The sequence below is a fragment of the Arachis hypogaea genome, chromosome 19, assembly GCF_003086295.3.
Source record: "Arachis hypogaea cultivar Tifrunner chromosome 19, arahy.Tifrunner.gnm2.J5K5, whole genome shotgun sequence".
Taxonomy (NCBI): Eukaryota; Viridiplantae; Streptophyta; class Magnoliopsida; order Fabales; family Fabaceae; genus Arachis; species Arachis hypogaea.
In genome coordinates this window covers 66,706,237-66,718,098 of record NC_092054.1, presented here as the reverse complement: position 1 = coordinate 66,718,098, position 11,862 = coordinate 66,706,237, and the positions used below count along the sequence as shown (strand labels likewise).

The window sequence follows — 11,862 nt, the reverse complement described above, 5'->3', positions numbered from 1 at the left end:
CAGGCCGGTTGCTAGTAGGAATTATAGAGCGTTGGATAAACTCCAACCATTCCCTAGCCACTGGTTTGAGGTCAAGCCTTCTTAGTTGAACCGACTTGCCTTTTGAGTCTCTCTTCCATTGAGTTCCTTCCACACAAATGTCCCTAAGGACTTGGTCCAACCTTTGATCAAAGTTGACCCTTCTAGTGAAAGGGTGAGGATCTCGTTGCATCATTGGCAAGTTGAATGCTAACCTCACATTTTTCGGGCTAAAATCCAAGTATTTCCCCCGAACCATTGTGAGCCAATACTTTGGGTTCGGGTTCACGCTTTGGTCATGGTTCTTAGTGATCCATGCATTGGCATAGAACTCTTGAACCATTAAGATCCCGACTTGTTGAATGGGGTTGGTGAGGATTTCCCAACCTCTTCTTCGAACTTCATGTCGGATCTCCGGATATTCACTCTTTTTGAGCTTGAAGGGGACCTCGGGGATCACCTTTTTCTTGGCCACAACTTCATAGAAGTGGTCTTGATGGACCTTTGAGATGAATCTCTCCATCTCTCATGACTCGAAGGTGGAAGCAATTGCCTTCCCTTTTTCTTCTTTCTAGAGGTTTCTCCGGCCTTAGGTGCCATTAATAGTTATGGAAAAACAAAAAGCTTAGCTTTTCCCACACCAAACTTAGAAGGATGGATGTGAGTGGTGAAGAGGTTGTGAGGAAGAGTGTTATGCAAAGGTGTGAAGAGGAGAGAAGAAGAGGTGGGGTAGGTGGGGATCCTGTGAGGTCCACAGATCCTGAGGTGTCAAGGAATTAGAGTCCCCGAACCATTCTGGCGTTTAAACGCCCATTGGGTGCCAAATCTGGCATTTAACGCCAGTTCTGCTACCTTTCCTGCTGTTAAACGCCAGTCTGCTGCCCATTTCTGGCGTTAAACGCCAGCCAGATGCCAGACAGTTCTTTCTGGCATTAAACACCCAGAGTGCTGCCCATTCTGGCGTTTAACGCCCAGAATGCTGCCAGGCTGGACGTTAAACGTCCATTCTGCTATCCTTACTGGCGTTTAAACGCCAGTAAGCTTGTCCTCCAGGGTGTGCTATTTTTGATATTGTTTTTCATTCTGTTTTTTATTTTTCAGTTGTTTTTGTGACTTCACATGATCATCAACCTAAAGAAAATATAAAATAACAAAGGAAAACAAATAAATATAATTAAATAACATTGGGTTGCCTCCCAACAAGCGCTTCTTTAATGTCAATAGCTTGACAGTGAGCTATTAGAGAGCTTCACAAAGATTTGGAGCTTAATGATGGCCTCTCAACACTAAACTTAGAAGTTGAGTGTGGGGGCTCTGTTTGACTCTGTATTGAGAGAAGCTTTTCATGCTTCCTCTCCATGGTTATAAAAGAAGATCCTTGAGCCTTAAACACAAGGTAGTCCTCATTCAATTGAAGGACTAGCTCTTCTCTGTCCACATCAATCACAGCTCTTGCTGTGGCTAGGAAGGGTCTTCCTAAGATGATGGATTCATCCTCATCCTTCCCCTTGTCTAGGATTATGAAATCAGTAGGGATGTACAGGCCTTCAACCTTCACCAAGACATCCTCTACAAGTCCATAAGCCTGTTTCCTTGAATTGTCTGCCATCTCTAGTGAGATTCTTACAGCTTGCACCTCAAAGATCCCTAGTTTCTCCATTACAGAGAGGGGTATGAGGTTTATCCCTCACCCCAGGTCACACAGAGCCTTCTCAAAGGTCATGGTGCCTATGGTACAAGGTATTAAGAACCTTCCAGGATCCTGTTTCTTCTGAGGTAATTTCAATTGAACCAGATCATTTAGATCATTGATGAGCAATGGGGGTTCATCCTCCCAAGTCTTATTACCAAATAACTTGGCATTCAGCTTCATGATTGCTCCTAGATATTGAGCAACTTGCTCTTCAATAATATCTTCATCCTCTTCAGAGGAAGAATACTCATCAGAGCTCATGAATGGCAACAGTAAGTTTAGTGGAATCTCTATGGTCTCTATATGAGCCTCAGATTCATTTGGTTCCTCGTTAGGGAACTCCTTGGAGAACAGTGGACGTCCATTGATGTCTTCCTCACTGGAAATCACTGCCTTTCCCTCCTCTACAGGTTCGGCCATGTAGGACATGTTTATGGCCTTGCACTCTCTTTTTGGATTCTCTTCTGTATTGCTTGGAAAGTATTGGGAGGGAGTTCAGTAACTTTCTTACTCAGCTGACCCACTTGTGCCTCCAAATTTCTAATGGAGGACCTTGCTTCAGTCATGAAGCTGAGAGTGGTCTTAGATAGATCAGAGACTACAGTTGCTAAGTCAGAGTGGCTCTGCTTAGAATTCTCTGTCTGTTACTGAGAAGATGATGGAAAAGGATTGCTATTGCCAAACCTGTTTCTCCATGAAGGATTGTAAGTGTTTCCATAGGAATCTCCCATGTAATTCACTTTTTCCATTCCAGGATTCTCAGGATCATAAGCTTCTTCTTTAGAGGAAGCTTCCATAGTACTACCTGATGCAACTTGTATTCCAGACAGACTCTGAGAAATCATATTGACTTGCTGAGTCAATATTTTGTTTTGAGCCAATATTGCATTCAAAGTATCAATCTCAAGAACTCCTTTCTTCTGAGTTGTCCCATTATTCACAGGATTCCTTTTAGAAGTGTACATGAACTGGTTATTTGCAACCATTTCAATGAGTTCCTAGGCTTCTGCAGGCGTCTTCTTCAGATGAAGAGATCCTCCAGTAGAGTGGTCTAATGACATCTTAGACAATTCAGACAAACCATCATTGAATATACATATGATGCTCCATTCTAAAAACATGTCAGAAGGACACCTTCTGATCAAATGCTTGTATCTTTCCCATGCTTCATAGAGGGATTCATCTTCCTTCTGTCTGAAGGTTTGGACTTCCACTCTAAGCTTGCTCAACTTTTGAGGTGGAAAGAATGTGGCCAAGAAAGCATTGACCAACTTTTTCCAAGAGTTCAGGCTATTTTTAGGTTGTGAGTCCAACCATGTCCTAGCTCTGTCTCTTACAGTAAAGGGGAAAAGCATAAGTCTGTAGACCTCAGGATTAACCCCATTGGTCTTAACAGTGTCACAGATTTGCAAGAATTTAGCTAAGAACTGATGAGGATCTTCCAATGGAAGTCCATAAAACTTGCAATTCTGCTGCATTAGAGAAACTAATTGAGGCTTAAGCTCAAAGTTGTTTGCTCTAATTGCATGAATTGAGATGCTCCTTCCACAGAAGTCAGAAGAGGATGCAATAAAGTCACCAAGCATCTTCCTTGCATCTCCACCATTGTTGTTGGGCTCGGCCATCTCTTCTTCTTTTTCAAAAAATTCTGTGAGGTCCTCTCCAGAGTGTTGTGCCTTAGCTTCTCTTAGCTTCCTCTTTAGAGTCCTTTCAGGTTCCGGATCAGCTTCAACAAGAATGTTCTTATCCTTGCTCCTGCTCATATGAAAAAGAAGAGAACAGAAAAGAATAGGAATCCTCTATGTCACAGTATAGAGATTCCTTTATGTAACTAGAAGAATAGAAGAGTAGAATGAAGAAGAGAGAAGATGAAGAATTCGAACACAGAGAGGGAGAGAGGGTTCGAATTATAAGAAGAAGAGAAGTGTTAGTAAATAAATAAATAAATAGAAAGAGATGGGAGAGAGAAAGAATTCGAATTTTAAATTAAAATAAAAGGAAAATATTTTTGTTTTTATTTTAATTATTGGTTAGTATTCGAAATTTAAAAAGAGAAATAAAATGAAATTAATTGAAAATTAAATAAATTGATTACTTAAAAAGATTTTTGAAAATTTTAATTTTAAATTAGTTGCTTCAAATTCTAATTTTATATTTCTTTTCTTACTATTTGATTTTCGAAATCAATGAGAGAGAGAAGTAGTTAGGTGGTTTTGAAAAATATAAGAAATCAGAAAAGGATTTTGAAATTAAGTTTTAAAAAAGATATGATTGAAATTTATTTTGAAAAAGATTTGAAAAGGAAATTAAAAAGATTTGATTTTTGAAATTAAAGTTGATTACTTGACTAACAAGAAACTAAACGATATGATACTAGAATTTAAAGATTGATCCTTTCTTAATAGGCAAGTAACAACTTGAAAACTTTTGAATCAAAATATTAAATGTTAGCATTAATTTCGAGAATATGAAATAAAAATAAGAAAAATATTTAGAAAATTAATTTTAAAATTTTCAAAAATATTAAGAAAAAATGAAAAAGATTTGAAAAAAATTAAAATTTTAAATTGAAATTTTGACTTGACTAACAAGAAACAACTAAATTTTAAAACTTTTTGACTAAATCAATCTAAAATTTCGAAAATTATGAGCAAAATAAGGAAAAGATATTTTTTTTTATTTTTGATTTTTAATGAGGAGAGAGAAAAACATAAAAATGACATAAAACATAAAAATTTGAGATCAAAACTAATAATGCATGCAAGAACACTTTGAATGTCAAGATGAACACCAAGAACACTTTGAATGTCAAGATGAACATCAAGAACATGTTTTTGAACATTTTTAAGAAAAGAAAGACATGCAAGACACCAAACTTAAAAATTTTTAAACTTTAGACACTAATAATTCAAAAATACATATGAAAAACAAGAAAAGACACAAAACAAAAAAAATTTAAAGATCAAACAAAGAAAATCATCAAGAACAACTTGAAGATCATGAAGAACACATGCATATATTTTTCGAAAATTAAAGGGAAATTAAAACATGCAATTGACACCAAACTTAAAATTTGGCACTGGACTCAAACAAGGAACACAAAATTTTTTGTTTTTATGATTTTATTAATTTTTTTTTGTAATTTTTCAAAAATTATTTGGAAAAGGAAAATAAATAAATTCAAAATTTTTAATAGGAATTCCAGGAATCATGCAATGTTAGTCTAAAGTTTCGGTCCAGAAATTTAGACATGGCTAAACAGCCAGCTAAGCTTTAGCAGAGCATTACATACAACAGCCAAATTGATGGGAACCAAAAGGCTCTTGCAAAGATAAGTGGAAACTTCGGTCCAAAAGATTAGACATGGCTATACAGCCAGCCAGGCTTCACATATCATCTGAAACTCTAGAATTCATTCTTAAAAATTCTGAAGAACAAATATATTTTTTTTTTGAATTTTTCGAAAACCATAAATTTTTTTTTGTATTTTTTTTGAATTATTTTTTGAAAATAAAATTAAAAATAAAATGCTTAAACATAAAATAAAATTACCTAATCTGAGCAACAAGATGAACCGTCAGTTGTCCAAACTCGAACAATCCCCGGCAACGGCGCCAAAAACTTGGTACACGGAATCGTGATCTCAACACTTCTTCACAACTCCGCGTAACTGACCAGCAAGTGCACTGGGTCATCCAAGTAATACCTTACGTGAGTAAGGGTCGATCCCACGGAGATTGTCGGCTTGAAGCAAGCTATGGTCATCCTTGTAAATCTCAGTTAGGCGGATTCAAATGGTTATAATGCTTTAATAATTAAAATATAAATAAAACAGAAAATAAAATAGAGATACTTATGTAATTCATTGGTGGGAATTTTAGATAAGCGTCTGGAGATGCTTTGTTGCTTCTGAACTTCTGCTTTCCTACTGCCTTCTTCCAACCATGCATTACCTCCTTCCATGGCAAGTTGTATGATCCTCTCGGATGAAAACAAACCCATATGCGCTGTCACCGCACGGCTAATCATCTGTCGGTTCTCGCTGGCGTCGGAATAGGACCATTGTCCTTTTGCACACTGTCACTGTGCCCAACATTCGCAAGTTTGAAGCTCGTCACAGTCATCCCTTCCCAAATCCTACTCGGAATACCACAGACAAGGTTTAGACTTTCCGGACTCAGGAATGCTGCCAATGGTTCTAGCCTATACCACGAAGATACTAATCTCACGGACTTGGTCCATGTATTAGATATCCAAGAGTGTATACTCCAGCTGTCGTCCAATGACTACGTTGAACATCATGTAGATCGCTTTGTGGTTGTCAGGCACGCGATATTGGCTAAGCGAGTAACGAAGATTGGATGATTATCACGGGTCACCCCTTCATTCTGACTTAACTGAATTAAGAACAAGTGTATATCTTGGAGAAGAAGTAGGCGTGAATGGAAGGAAAAACAGTAGTAATTACATTAATTCATGAAGAAGGGTAGAGCTCCACACCTTAATCTATGGGGTGTAGAAACTCCACCGTAGAAAATACATAAGTGAAAAAGGTTTAGGCATCGCTGTGAGGCCAGCCTCCCAAATGATAGTCTATGATTACATCCGTTCCAAAAGATGGTCAAAAGACTCCTAAATAAATCACTAAAAGTAGTTTTTATACTAAACTAGTAGTCTAGGTTTACCGAAAATGAGTAACTAAGTGCAGATAGTGCAAAAATCCACTTTCGGGGCCCACTTGGTGTGTGCTTGGGCTGAGCATTTAAGCTTTTTTGTGCTTAGGATTTTCCTGGAGTTAAACGCCAGCTTTGGTGCCAGTTTGGGCGTTTAACTCCAATTTTGGTGTCAGTTTGGGCGTTTTACGCCAAGATATTTTAGGCTGACTTTGAACGCCAGTTTCGGCCAACAAATCTCGGGCAAAGTATGGACTATTAAATATTGCTGGAAAGCCCAAGATGTCTACTTTCCAACGCAATTGAGAGCCTGCCAATTGGGCTTCTGTAGCTCAAGAAAATTCTTTTCGAATGCAGCAGGGTCAGAATCCAACAGCATTTGCAGTCCTTTTTAAGCCTCTGAATCAAATTTTTGCTCAGGTCCCTCAATTTTAGCCAGAAAATACCTGAAATCACAGAAAAATACACAAACTCATAGTAAAATCCAGAAATGTGATTTTTGAATAAAAAATAATAAAAATATAATAAAAAGTAAATAAAACATACTAAAAACTATGTAAAAACAATGCCAAAAAGGGTATAAATTATCCGCTCATCAAATGCCAATTTGGATTATGGAGTAATTTCCACCCCTTGGCTTGGGTGAAATGAGTGTATGAATTACTAGAGCCATAATGTCTAACATTTAGTGATAATTCTTGGGTTGTTAATTGTTCTTGTTCCCACTAACGCTAATTTGTTACTAAGGTAATTAGCAAGCAAGCTAGGATTTGTGGGTTAGGAACACTTATGCTCATTTAACTTACTCTCCCATGTGAGGGTTGACTTAGTGAGATTAATCCATCATAATTATCATACTTGTGGTTATGACAAGGAAGGGATTCCATAACTCATCCCAAGTCAAGGTTTCATTTATGTTTTGAACCACTTTTCCATTACTTTTTAGAATTACTTGTTTATATTACATACATAGTTCTTTTATTCCTTTATTATTTTATTAATTGCAATTTTGTCTAGTTCTTTTATTTCTTTATTGCTTCGTTATCATTGAAAACCCTTTTGATCTTCACAACCAATTTTATGCACTTGTTGTCACTAGTTCCTAGGGAGAACAACCCGGGAGTCTAAATACTCAGTTTATATTTGCTTTGCATTGTGACAATCTTTAAAATAATAATTTGACTATTGGCCAATTGTTGGTTCGGAGCAATACTTGCAACGAAGATTTATTTGGAGAAAATCCTAACCTACAACTTGGTATTTTTCAAATTTTAGCGCCTTTGCCGGGGAGCTAGCGTCATGAGTGCTATATTTTAGTTGTTGTAAATATGTCCATAGTGTGAATAGATACTTTTTGGTTTGCTTGTTTTTGCTATTAATTAGGATTTTGTTTCTTTTGTTACTTGATGTCTTTAGTTTTTATTTTCTATTTTCTCTATGAGTTATCACCCTCTTGGTTTGGAGTTTGGTTGTGATCATTTTGTAGGACTTGATAACTTAAAATTTGGATTGCATCATGGAATTGGAGCATCAATTTTGGAAGGAGCCACCTCCTCTATACTACAATGAGCCAAACCTTCCCCAATATGCACACCCAAATCATGGTTATGGTGGGTTTCACAATGATTACATACCTTCACCGCCATATGCCTATAACTCATACCCCCAACATAACCCTCAATCACCACATTTTCAAACACCACACCAATACCAACAACCACATTCTTACATACCACCTCAAAACACCTACCAACATGAATCACCTCCTACCTATACAACTTTTCTCCCAAATTATGAACCTCAATTTTCACCCCAATGTGAAGCTTTCCCACCCTTGGCCCAAGACCTTCAAGCCTTTCTCCAAGAGCAAGAAGGATTTCGAAGGACACAAGGGCAATTCGTGGCTACCATAGCCGAAGCGGTGAACCACTTGGTTCTTCTACTCACATCCGATCAAGACACTCCTCTTAGAGGATGTGAGGAAACAATTGATGGGCGTAGAGAAGAGGAGAGCATGGAGCCACAAGGGAAAGAAAAAGCGTTAGAGCATGAAGTGAAACAAGAGGGAGAAAAGGAAGTATGTGAACCGGAGGAGAGAAAGGGAGAATCGGGGGAGATTAATCAAGATGAGGATTCCATCATTGATGATTTTTTGTCCTCCTTGGTGAATCCCCTTAATGATCCTAATGAGCCTTTTCCCATTGAGTTTGAGAAAGACATGGAGGTAGACTTCTCAAAACCTCCTTGTTATGATGTGAGTGATGGGGAAGAGGAAGAAGAGGTTGGTGAGGAAGGAGTTGACAACCAAGAGCACATTGAGTGGGTGGCAATTTTACCTATGAGCTTCATTGGCCCCATTAATATGCTATCTTGGAAACGGACTACCAACTCAAGATCTTTCTTGGGGTTGGTGAATGGTAGAGAAAGAAATGTTGGTTGCCAAGTGAATCCAAGATTCGTCAAGAAAATCCATTCAAGACTTGTTCAAGCATGGTGTGAAGCACAATTGGGTGATTTCCGGAGAGTATTCGGTGGCTACAAGGGTCATTTGAGAGTTTATCCATCCGGCTTGAAGCATGAAGATCAACAAGAAGAAGGACGGGAAACTAGAACATGAGATCCCGAAGGACCTATGAAGTGCAAGCTTGGATGGAGGTTCAAGGAGGAGTGAAAACACAAGCCACCCTACCAAGAGTCTCCACAACAAGTCCAACTTAAGGACTATAAACCAAAGTGCTAGGTGGAAGACACCCCACCATGGTGGCATCTTTCTTACCGTTTCTCTTTATTTATAGTCCTAGTCTATTGAATGTTTGCTTGTCTTAGCTAGCTTAATTAGGATTAGTTTAGTTTTGAGTTTAGCAGGTTTATTTGCATATGGATCATGATTTTGTGATATTTTGAATATTTTTGGGTTGATATGTTGATGCACTAAGGGTTGGTACCTTAGTTTTAAAAAGAAAAAATTTTGTGAAATAGGGCATTTGGGCGTACACACCCTGTTGTGTGCGCGCACACAACTGCGTTTTTCACCATCTGTGCGTGCGTACGGGCTTGTGCGTCCGCACACCCCTTGCAGTGCCCTCTGATCGCAGCGCCAGCACAATCTGTGCGTGGGCGCTGCCCTATTTTCTATGACCTGTGCGTGCGCACTGCTCTGTGCATACGCATGCATTTCCCTTTTTGTGCTATTTGTGTGAGCACACAGCATTGTGCATCTGCACGCAAGCTGGTAGCCCCTCTGGTGGGAGTGTTAGCACAGCTTGTGTGCTTGCACCCTAACCCTTCTTGCTTCTGTGCGTGCGCACGGACCTGTGCGCGCGCACATTTTGCACGAAATTGTGATCATCAACAATGGCGCCAAAGAACTTGGAGCTCTTAAACGTGAATCACACTTTGTCACAATTTCGCACAACTAACCAGCAAGTGCACTGGGTCGTCCAAGTAATAAACCTTACATGAGTAAGGGTCGATCCCACGGAGACTGTCGGCTTGAAGCAAGCTATGGTCACCTTGTAAATCTCAGTCAGGCGAATTCATATGGTGATGGAGAATTGATAATTAAAAGATAAATAAAACATAAAATAAAGATAGAGATACTTATGTAATTCTTCGGTTGGAATTTCAGATAAGCGTATGAAGATGCTTTGTTCCTCCTGAACCTCTGCTTTCCCATTGCCTTCTTCCAATCATTCATACTCCTTTTCATGGCAAGCTTTATGTTGGGCATCACTGTTGTCAATGGCTACTTCCCGTCCTCTCAGTGAAAACGTTCCAAATGCGCTGTCACCGCACGGCTAATCATCTGTCGGTTCTCGATCATGCCAGAATAGGATCTATTGATCCTTTTGCGTCTGTCACACGCCCAATAATCGTGAGTTTGAAGCTCGTCACAGTCATCCCTTCCCAGATCCTACTCAGAATATCATAGACAAGGTTTAGATGTTCTGGATCTCAGGAATGACCGCCAATAATTCTAGCGTATACCACGAAGGTTCCAATCTTGAGATTAGAAACCCAAGAGATACATATTCAAGCTTGTTTGCAAGTAGAACGGAAGTGGTTATCAATCACGCGTTCATAGGTGAGAATGGTGATGAGTGTCACATAATCATCACATTCATCATGTTCTTGGGTGCGAATGAATATCTTGGAGAAGAAATAGACTTGAGTTGAATAGAAAAATAATAGTACTTTGTATTAATTCATGAAGAACAGCAGAGCTCCACACCTTAATCTATGGTGTGTAGAAACTCCACCGTTGAAAATACAAAAGTGATAATGGTGTAAGCATGGCCGAATGGCCAGCCTCCAAGGTCTAGGGACTAAACGTCCAAAGATTAAAATACAAAAGCAAAAGGTCCTATTTATAGAGAACTAGTAGCCTAGGGTTTACAGAAATAAGTAATTAATGCAGAAATCTTCTTCCGGGCCCACTTGGTGTGTGCTTGGGCTGAGCATTGAAGCTACCATGTGTAGAGACTTTTCTTGGAGTTAAACGCCAGCTTTTGTGCCAGTTTGGGCATTTAACTCCAGCTTTTGTGCCAGTTTTGGAGTTAAACGCCAGAATTCTTGAGCTGACTTGGAACGCCTGTTTGGGCCATCAAATCTTAGGCAAAGTATAGACTATTATATATTTCCGGAAAGCCCAAGATATCTACTTTCCAACGCAATTGAAAGCGCGTCAATTGGGCCTCTTTAGCTCTAGAAAATCTACTTTGAGTTCAGGGAGGTCAGAATCCAACAGCATCTGCAATCCTTTTTCAGCCTCTGAATCAGATTTTTGCTCAGGTCCCTCAATTTCAGCCAGAAAATACCTGAAATCACAGAAAAATACACAAACTCATAGTAAAGTCCAAAAAAGTGATTTTTAAATAAAAACTAATAAAAATATAATAAAAACTAATTAAAATATACTAAAAACATACTAAAAACAATGCAAAAAAGCGTATAAATTATCCGCTCATCACAACACCAAACTTAAATTGTTGCTTGTCCCCAAGCAACTGAAAATCAAATAGGATAAAAAGAATAAAATATACAATGAATTCCAAAAACATCTATAAAGATCAGTATTAATTAGATGAGCGGGGCTTTTAGCTTTTTGCTTCTGAACAGTTTTGGCATCTCACTTTATTCCTTGAAGTTCAGAATGATTGGTATCTATAGGAACTCAGAATCCAGATAGTGTTATTGATTCTCCTAGTTAAGTATGTTGATTCTTGAACACAGCTACTTTATGAGTCTTGGCTGTGGCCCTAAGCACTTTGTTTTCCAGTATTACCACCGGATACATAAGTGCCACAGACACATAACTGGGTGAACCTTTTCAGATTGTGACTCAGCTTTGCTAGAGTCCCCAATTAGAGGTGTCCAGGGTTCTTAAGCACACTCTTCTTTTTGCTTTGGACCTCGATTTTAACTGCTTAGTCTCAAGTTTTCACTTGACAACTTCACGCCACAAGCACATGGTTAGGG

At 38.6% G+C, this 11,862-nt stretch overlaps 1 non-coding gene across 1 annotated transcript; it reads left to right on the top strand.

Annotated features, from left to right (window-relative positions):
- The first annotated feature begins 2,830 nt into the window (after positions 1–2,830).
- LOC112780545 (small nucleolar RNA R71) lies at positions 2,831–2,934 on the top strand. The gene has a single exon (XR_003191374.1). It is a non-coding gene; the product is annotated as a small nucleolar RNA R71 (small nucleolar RNA).
- Positions 2,935–11,862: the final 8,928 nt, after the last annotated feature.